Below are 7,715 nucleotides of genomic sequence, written 5' to 3'. Positions count from 1 at the left end.
GATGAAAAGTTATCCATAGAATTTTGATCGAAACTTTCTAAACAGAAAGTGTCATTATCTTGGCAACTATTATTCTAATTGCCCCGAAACTTGTCTAACAATCTGATGTTCTGATTGGCCATCAACACAGAGCAGAACTGTAACCACAGCAACCAGTCTGAACTAAGAATAAGAAACTTTTCTCTGTAACTTATGAGGAGACAATCTAACAAATACCACAAGTGGGATTTGAACCCACAAGGACAACTGTCCATTGCATCCTGTGTGCAATGCCTTAACCACTTAGCCATTCTGATGACAGGAGCTGAGCATTAAACGGTTTGCCCAACACTATATAATAATAGATGTAAAAACATCTTGGTGTTGGTAAGGGGTTATTTTTTCTCCAGCAAAAGCTTGTTAAATGGTGATGGTTTGCCCACCCCATGAGACATCTGTCCATTGCATCTTGAGTGCACACCTTAACACTTGCCATCCTGTGCCGTTCAGCTTAATTGGCAAAAAAACAAATTTATCTGACACATAGGTATCAGTTACCAATTATGCTTTTCATGTGTTTTACCTCTTTTGAACTTGTCATAGGCCGTGATTTCAATATTCTGGACTCTTTCTAGGTAGTATTTGACGCTCATGACAAAAAGTTATCCAAATCATTTGATAGCTAACAAAAGCGCATGAGGAACAGCGTCCTGTAGAGGGTGATGAAACGGAACGGTTGTATCTTTGCAAGAGTTATGCCAATTTACGTGAAACTTAGAATGTGTAGTCTATCAAAAATGAACCATTTTAGCTATCATTGAACCAGCAAAGAGCCTGCCTTAATTGGTGATGGTTGCCCCGCCCATTTAATTTTCTAGCACAATAAGTCAAATCACACAAAATGCTGAAGTGATTGATACCATGTAAAATAGCGAAGACACTATTCTTGTAATGTGGAGGAAACGTTTAATTATACCAGGAGTGGGATTGAACCCACGAGGACATCGTCCATTGCATCTTGAGTGCAACGCCTTAACCACCGGCCATCCTGGTGATGTCAGTTAAATGCCAAATGGCAAAAATCAAATGTTTGTACTTGACATACTATGTCTGATACTCCATAGAGCATGGGCTAGCTTATGGGGACCCTAATTGGTTTTAGCCCTTGAGCACATTTTTACGGCCTCAAATATACGAAAACCCGAAATATGGCACCCCCCACAAACAGCTTCACGAGACTCTACAGCAATTTGGCCCATACCGGTCAGTGGGCTCCATAGCGTTCCTGATGCATGGTAGGCCTTAACTTGGACATATTTGTTCTGGTCTTCACCAAACTTAATGCACATATTGCTCTAATCATTGTGGACATATTTTCCATTTACCTTTATTAGCTCTGCCCAACTGGTAGGCGGAAATTTTTAATTATGTATTTCACAGTTGTTTTACCTTCTTTCAAACTCGTCATAGGCTGTGATTTCAATCTTCTTGAATCTTTGCAGGTAGTATCTGTGGACGCTCATGATGAAAAGTTATCCATAGAATTTTGATCGAAACTTTCTAAACAGAAAGTGTCATTATCTTGGCAACTATTATTCTAATTGCCCCGAAACTTGTCTAACAATCTGATGTTCTGATTGGCCATCAACACAGAGCAGAACTGTAACCACAGCAACCAGTCTGAACTAAGAATAAGACACTTTTCTCTGTAACTTATGAGGAGACAATCTAACAAATACCACAAGTGGGATTTGAACCCACAAGGACAACTGTCCATTGCATCCTGTGTGCAATGCCTTAACCACTTAGCCATTCTGATGACAGGAGCTGAGCATTAAACGGTTTGCCCAACACTATATAATAATAGATGTAAAAACATCTTGGTGTTGGTAAGGGGTTATTTTTTCTCCCACACAATTCGTGTCAAGTCCCAATCTAATGTGCTGATTGGCCATCAACAGAAATGTCAATCGGAACACATTAGTCAGTCGGAGCTAAACATAATATGTTATTTGTTGTGTAATATGGCCTATGGGACCCTAATTGGTTTTAGCCCTTGAGCACATTTTTGAATTAGGAAACAGTCTAACTCATACCAGGAGTGGGATTTGAACCCACGAGGACATCTGTCCATTGCATCTTGAGTGCAACGCCTTAACCACTCGGCCATCCTGATGATATTAATTCAGTGCTAAATGGCAAAAACAAAAGGTTGTCACCTGACACACTAGTTACTTATTACTCCATAAAGAGCATGGGCATGGCCAATGGGACCCTAATTGGTTTTATTGCCCTTGAGCACATTGTTGACGGCCTCAAAATATACGAAAACTCACAATATTGGCACCGCATAAACACCGCTTTGCGAGACTGTACAGCAATTTGCCCATAACTGGCAAAAGTTACGCCAATACATGAAACTTAGAATGTGTGGTCTATATGTGATATTGAGCCGCCCCCTACATGTAGCCACACCCATGTAAACAGACCACACCCCCTTCTTGACTTGAACCTTTTAGCTAGACTCTGTGAGAGGTATCATTGAACTCCAGCAAAGAGCTCTGTTTTAATTGATGATGGTTTGCCACTCACTGGCCATCTGGTGACGTTAGCTTAATTGGCAAAAAACAAATTTTATCTGACACATTAGTTAATAGTTACCAATTATACATTTTTCATGTGTGTTACCTACTTTCGAACTTGTCATAGGCCGTGATTTCAATCTTCTTGAATCTTTTACAGGTAGTATCTGACGCTCATGACAAAAAGTTATCCAAATAATTTTGATAGCTAACAAAATGCGCAGAGGACCAGCGTCCTGTAGATGGCTGATGAAACAGGAACAGTTGTATCTTTGCTAGAGTTATGCCAATTTACGTGAAACTTAGAATGTGTAGTCTATCATAAACATGAACTATTTTAGCTATCATTGAAACTCAGCAAAGAGCTCTGCCTTAATTGGTGTGGTTTGCCCGCCCATTTAATATGCTAGCTCAATAATGTCAAATCACAACAAATGCTGAAGTGATTGGATACCAAGTAAATAAGCTAACACAATTTTTGTAATGTATGAGGAACAGTCCAACTCATACCAGGAGTGGGATTGAACCACGAGGACAACTGTCCATTGCATCTTGAGTGCAACGCCTAACCACCTGGCCTCTGGTGATATCAGCTTAATGCTAAATGGCAAAAAGAAAATGTTTTAGGGACATTTTTGATTACAGACCACACCCCCTTTTATAACTTGAACCACTTTAGCTAGACTCTTGTGAGAGGTATCATTGAACTCAGCAATGAGCTTTGTTTTTATTGGTGATGGTGTGCCCCGCCACATATGCTTAAGTCACACCCCATTTAGTTATACTAGCTCAATACTTTCAAATCGCAACAACCATTGATTGGCACCAATCTATACCAGGAGTAGTCCGTGTAAACTAAGCATTAGACATTACTCTCCTTAACATCTAAGGAAACAATCTAACTCATACCAGGAGCTGAATTTGAACCCACAAGGGTAAATGTCCATTGCAATTTCATAGCACCTTAACCCCTCAACCACCCTGAAGATAACAAAGTTTTAAATGGCAAATAAAAAACGTTGTTTCCTGACAAGCTGGTTACTGATTACTCCTTAAAGAGCCTCTTATCAGTTACCAATTATGCATTTTTCATGTGTTTTACCTACTTTTGAACTTGTCATAGGCCGTGATTTCAATCTTCTTGAATCTTTTACAGGTAGTATTTGACGCTCATGACAAAAAGTTATCCAAATCATTTTGATAGCTAACAAAATGCGCATGAGGACCAGCGTCCTGTAGAGGGCTGATGAAACAGGAACGGTTGTATCTTTGCAAGAGTTATGCCAATTTACGTGAAACTTAGAATGTGTAGTCTATCATAACATGAACCATTTTAGCTATCATTGAACTCAGCAAAGAGCCCTGCCTTAATTGGTGATGGTTTGCCCCGCCCCATTTAATTTTTCTAGCACAATAATGTCAAATCACAACAAATGCTGAAGTGATTGATACCATGTAAAATAAGCAGAAGACACTATTCTATGTAATGTATGAGGAAACAGTTTAAATTATACCAGGAGTGGGATTTGAACCCACGAGGACATCTGTCCATTGCATCTTGAGTGCAACGCCTTAACCACTCGGCCATCCTGGTGATGTCAGTTAAATGCCAAATGGCAAAAATCAAATGTTTTTACTTGACATACTATGTCCTGATTACTCCATAAAGAGCATGGGCATAGCTTATGGGACCCTAATTGGTTTTAGCCCTTGAGCACATTTTTACGGCCTCAATATATACGAAAACCCGTAAATATTGGCACCCACACAAACACAGCTTCACGAGACTCTACAGCAATTTGGCCCATACCGGTCAGTGGGCTCCATAGCGTTCCTGATGCATGGTAGGCCTTAACTTGGACATATTTGTTCTGATCTTCACCAAACTTAATGCACATATTGCTCTAATCATTGTGGACATATTTTCCATTTACCTTTATTAGCTCTGCCCAACTGGTAGGCGGAAATTTTTAATTATGTATTTCACAGTTGTTTTACCTTCTTTCAAACTCGTCATAGGCTGTGATTTCAATCTTCTTGAATCTTTGCAGGTAGTATCTGTGGACGCTCATGATGAAAAGTTATCCATAGAATTTTGATCGAAACTTTCTAAACAGAAAGTGTCATTATCTTGGCAACTATTATTCTAATTGCCCCGAAACTTGTCTAACAATCTGATGTTCTGATGTGCCATCACACAGAGCAGAAAGAACCACAGCAACCAGTCTGAAACTAAGAATAAGAAACTTTTCTCTGTAACTTATGAGGAGACAACTAACAAATACCACAATGGGATTTGAACCCACAAGGACAAATGTCCATTGCATCGTGTGCAATGCCTTAACCACTTAGCCATTCTGATGACAGGGCTGAGCATTAAACGGTTGCCAACACTATATAAAATAGTGTAAAACATCTTGGTGTTGGTAAGGGGTTATTTTTTCTCCCACACAATTCGTGTCAAGTCCCAATCTAATGTGCTGATTGGCCATCAACAGAAATGTCAATCGGAACACATTAGTCAGTCGGAGCTAAACATAATGTGATATGTTATTTGTTGTGTAATATGGCCTATGGGACCCTAATTGGTTTTAGCCCTTGAGCACATTTTTGACGGTCTCATATAGGAAAACTTACAAATATTGGCACACACATAAACACAGCTTTGCAGGTATGTATCGCGATTTGGCCCATACCTGTAAACGGGCTCCATAGCGCCCACTAATGCGTGGAAGGCCTTAACTTGGACATAGTTGTTCTGATCTTCACCAGATTTAATGCACATATTGCTCTGATCATTGTGGACATATTCACATTTACCTTCATTAGCTCTGCCCAACCGGAAGGCAGACATTTTTAATTATGTATTTTTCATGTGTATTACCTTCTTTCAAACTCGTCATAGGGCCGTGATTTAAATCTTCTTGAATCTTTTACGGGAGTATCTGTGGACGGCCTTGACGAAAAGTAATCCAAAGAATTTTAATAGCTAACAAAACGTGCATGAGGACCAACGTCCCGTAGATGCCTGTTGAAACAGGAAAGGTTGTATCTTGGCAAAAGTTATGCCAATTTACATGAAACTTATGTGTGGTCTATATGTCATATTGAGCCTCACCCTATACTCTAGCCACCCCGATGTAAACAGACCACGCCCCCTCTCATACCTTGAACTGTTTTAGCTAAATGCTTGTGAGTGGTAGTATTGAACACAGGAGAGAGCTCTGTTTTAATTAGTGATGGTTTGCCCCGCCATATATGCTTAAGCCACACCCCATTTAATTATCCTAGCTCAATAATTTTGAATCACAACAAAGGGATTGATACCATGTGAACTAAGCATAACCCATTGCTTTCTGTAATGAATTAGGAAACAGTCTAACTCATACCAGGAGTGGGATTTGAACCCACGAGGACATCTGTCCATTGCATCTTGAGTGCAACGCCTTAACCACTCGGCCATCCTGATGATATTAATTCAGTGCTAAATGGCAAAAACAAAAGGTTGTCACCTGACACACTAGTTACTTATTACTCCATAAAGAGCATGGGCATGGCCAATGGGACCCTAATTGGTTTTATTGCCCTTGAGCACATTGTTGACGGCCTCAATATATACGAAAACTCACAAATATTGGCACCCGCATAAACACAGCTTTGCGAGACTGTACAGCAATTTGGCCCATAACTGGCAAAAGTTACGCCAATTTACATGAAACTTAGAATGTGTGGTCTATATGTGATATTGAGCCGCCCCCTACACTGTAGCCACACCCATGTAAACAGACCACACCCCTTTCTTGACTTGAACCATTTTAGCTAGACTCTTGTGAGAGGTATCATTGAACTCAGCAAAGAGCTCTGTTTTAATTGATGATGGTTTGCCCCACTCCACTCGGCCATCCTGGTGACGTTAGCTTAATTGGCAAAAAACAAATTTTATCTGACACATTAGTTAATAGTTACCAATTATACATTTTTCATGTGTTTTACCTACTTTCGAACTTGTCATAGGCCGTGATTTCAATCCTCTTGAATCTTTTACAGGTAGTATCTGACGCTCATGACAAAAAGTTATCCAAATAATTTTGATAGCTATGCCAATTTACGTGAAACTTAGAATGTGTAGTCTATCATAACATGAACTATTTTAGCTATCATTGAACTCAGCAAAGAGCTCTGCCTTAATTGGTGATGGTTTGCCCCGCCCCATTTAATTATGCTAGCTCAATAATGTCAAATCACAACAAATGCTGAAGTGATTGATACCATGTAAAATAAGCATAACACAATTTTCTTTGTAATGTATGAGGAAACAGTCCAACTCATACCAGGAGTGGGATTTGAACCCACGAGGACAACTGTCCATTGCATCTTGAGTGCAACGCCTTAACCACTCGGCCATCCTGGTGATATCAGCTTAATGCTAAATGGCAAAAAGAAAATGTTTTAGGGACATTTTTGATTACAGACCACACCCCCTTTTATAACTTGAACCACTTTAGCTAGACTCTTGTGAGAGGTATCATTGAACTCAGCAATGAGCTTTGTTTTTATTGGTGATGGTGTGCCCCGCCACATATGCTTAAGTCACACCCCATTTAGTTATACTAGCTCAATACTTTCAAATCGCAACAACCATTGATTGGCACCAATCTATACCAGGAGTAGTCCGTGTAAACTAAGCATTAGACATTACTCTCCTTAACATCTAAGGAAACAATCTAACTCATACCAGGAGCTGAATTTGAACCCACAAGGGTAAATGTCTATTGCAACTTGATGGGACCTAAACCACTCAGCCACCCTGAAGATAAAAATGCTTCAAATGGCAAATAAAAATTGTTGTTTCCTGACACGCTGGTTACTGATTACTCCTTAAAGAGCATCCAATCGCAATACACATCAAATTGGTACCCATGTATCGTGGAAGGAAGGATTCTGGACAAAAGCATTTTGTCCCAGCCATAGTATTTAAATATAATACTAGATGTAGAAACATCAAAGTTTGGTATGGTTTTTTTTTTTTTCCCCACAATTCATGTCAAGACCCAATTCCATGTGCTGATTGGCCTTCATAACAGAAAAGAACGGTCAACACACTTGTCAGTCTGAACCAAGCACAAGACACTGCTTTCAATAATGTATGAGGAA

General features: G+C 39.7%; 4 non-coding genes and 1 pseudogene across 4 annotated transcripts; 1 reads left to right on the top strand and 4 right to left on the bottom strand.

Annotated features, from left to right (window-relative positions):
- The window catches only part of LOC116698801 (contactin-associated protein-like 4), a 421,932-nt pseudogene that overhangs the window by 390,301 nt on the left and 23,916 nt on the right, over positions 1 to 7,715 (top strand).
- On the bottom strand, positions 2,073 to 2,155 carry trnal-caa (transfer RNA leucine (anticodon CAA)). Its single transcript has one exon. It is a non-coding gene; the product is annotated as a tRNA-Leu (tRNA).
- On the bottom strand, positions 4,073 to 4,155 carry trnal-caa (transfer RNA leucine (anticodon CAA)). The gene has a single exon. It is a non-coding gene; the product is annotated as a tRNA-Leu (tRNA).
- On the bottom strand, positions 5,948 to 6,030 carry trnal-caa (transfer RNA leucine (anticodon CAA)). The gene has a single exon. It is a non-coding gene; the product is annotated as a tRNA-Leu (tRNA).
- On the bottom strand, positions 6,890 to 6,972 carry trnal-caa (transfer RNA leucine (anticodon CAA)). Its single transcript has one exon. It is a non-coding gene; the product is annotated as a tRNA-Leu (tRNA).

This window comes from Etheostoma spectabile, chromosome 12, assembly GCF_008692095.1.
Source record: "Etheostoma spectabile isolate EspeVRDwgs_2016 chromosome 12, UIUC_Espe_1.0, whole genome shotgun sequence".
Lineage (NCBI taxonomy): Eukaryota > Metazoa > Chordata > Actinopteri > Perciformes > Percidae > Etheostoma > Etheostoma spectabile.
Note: the sequence above shows the minus strand (reverse complement) of the source record. Positions and strands in the feature narration are given on the sequence as shown.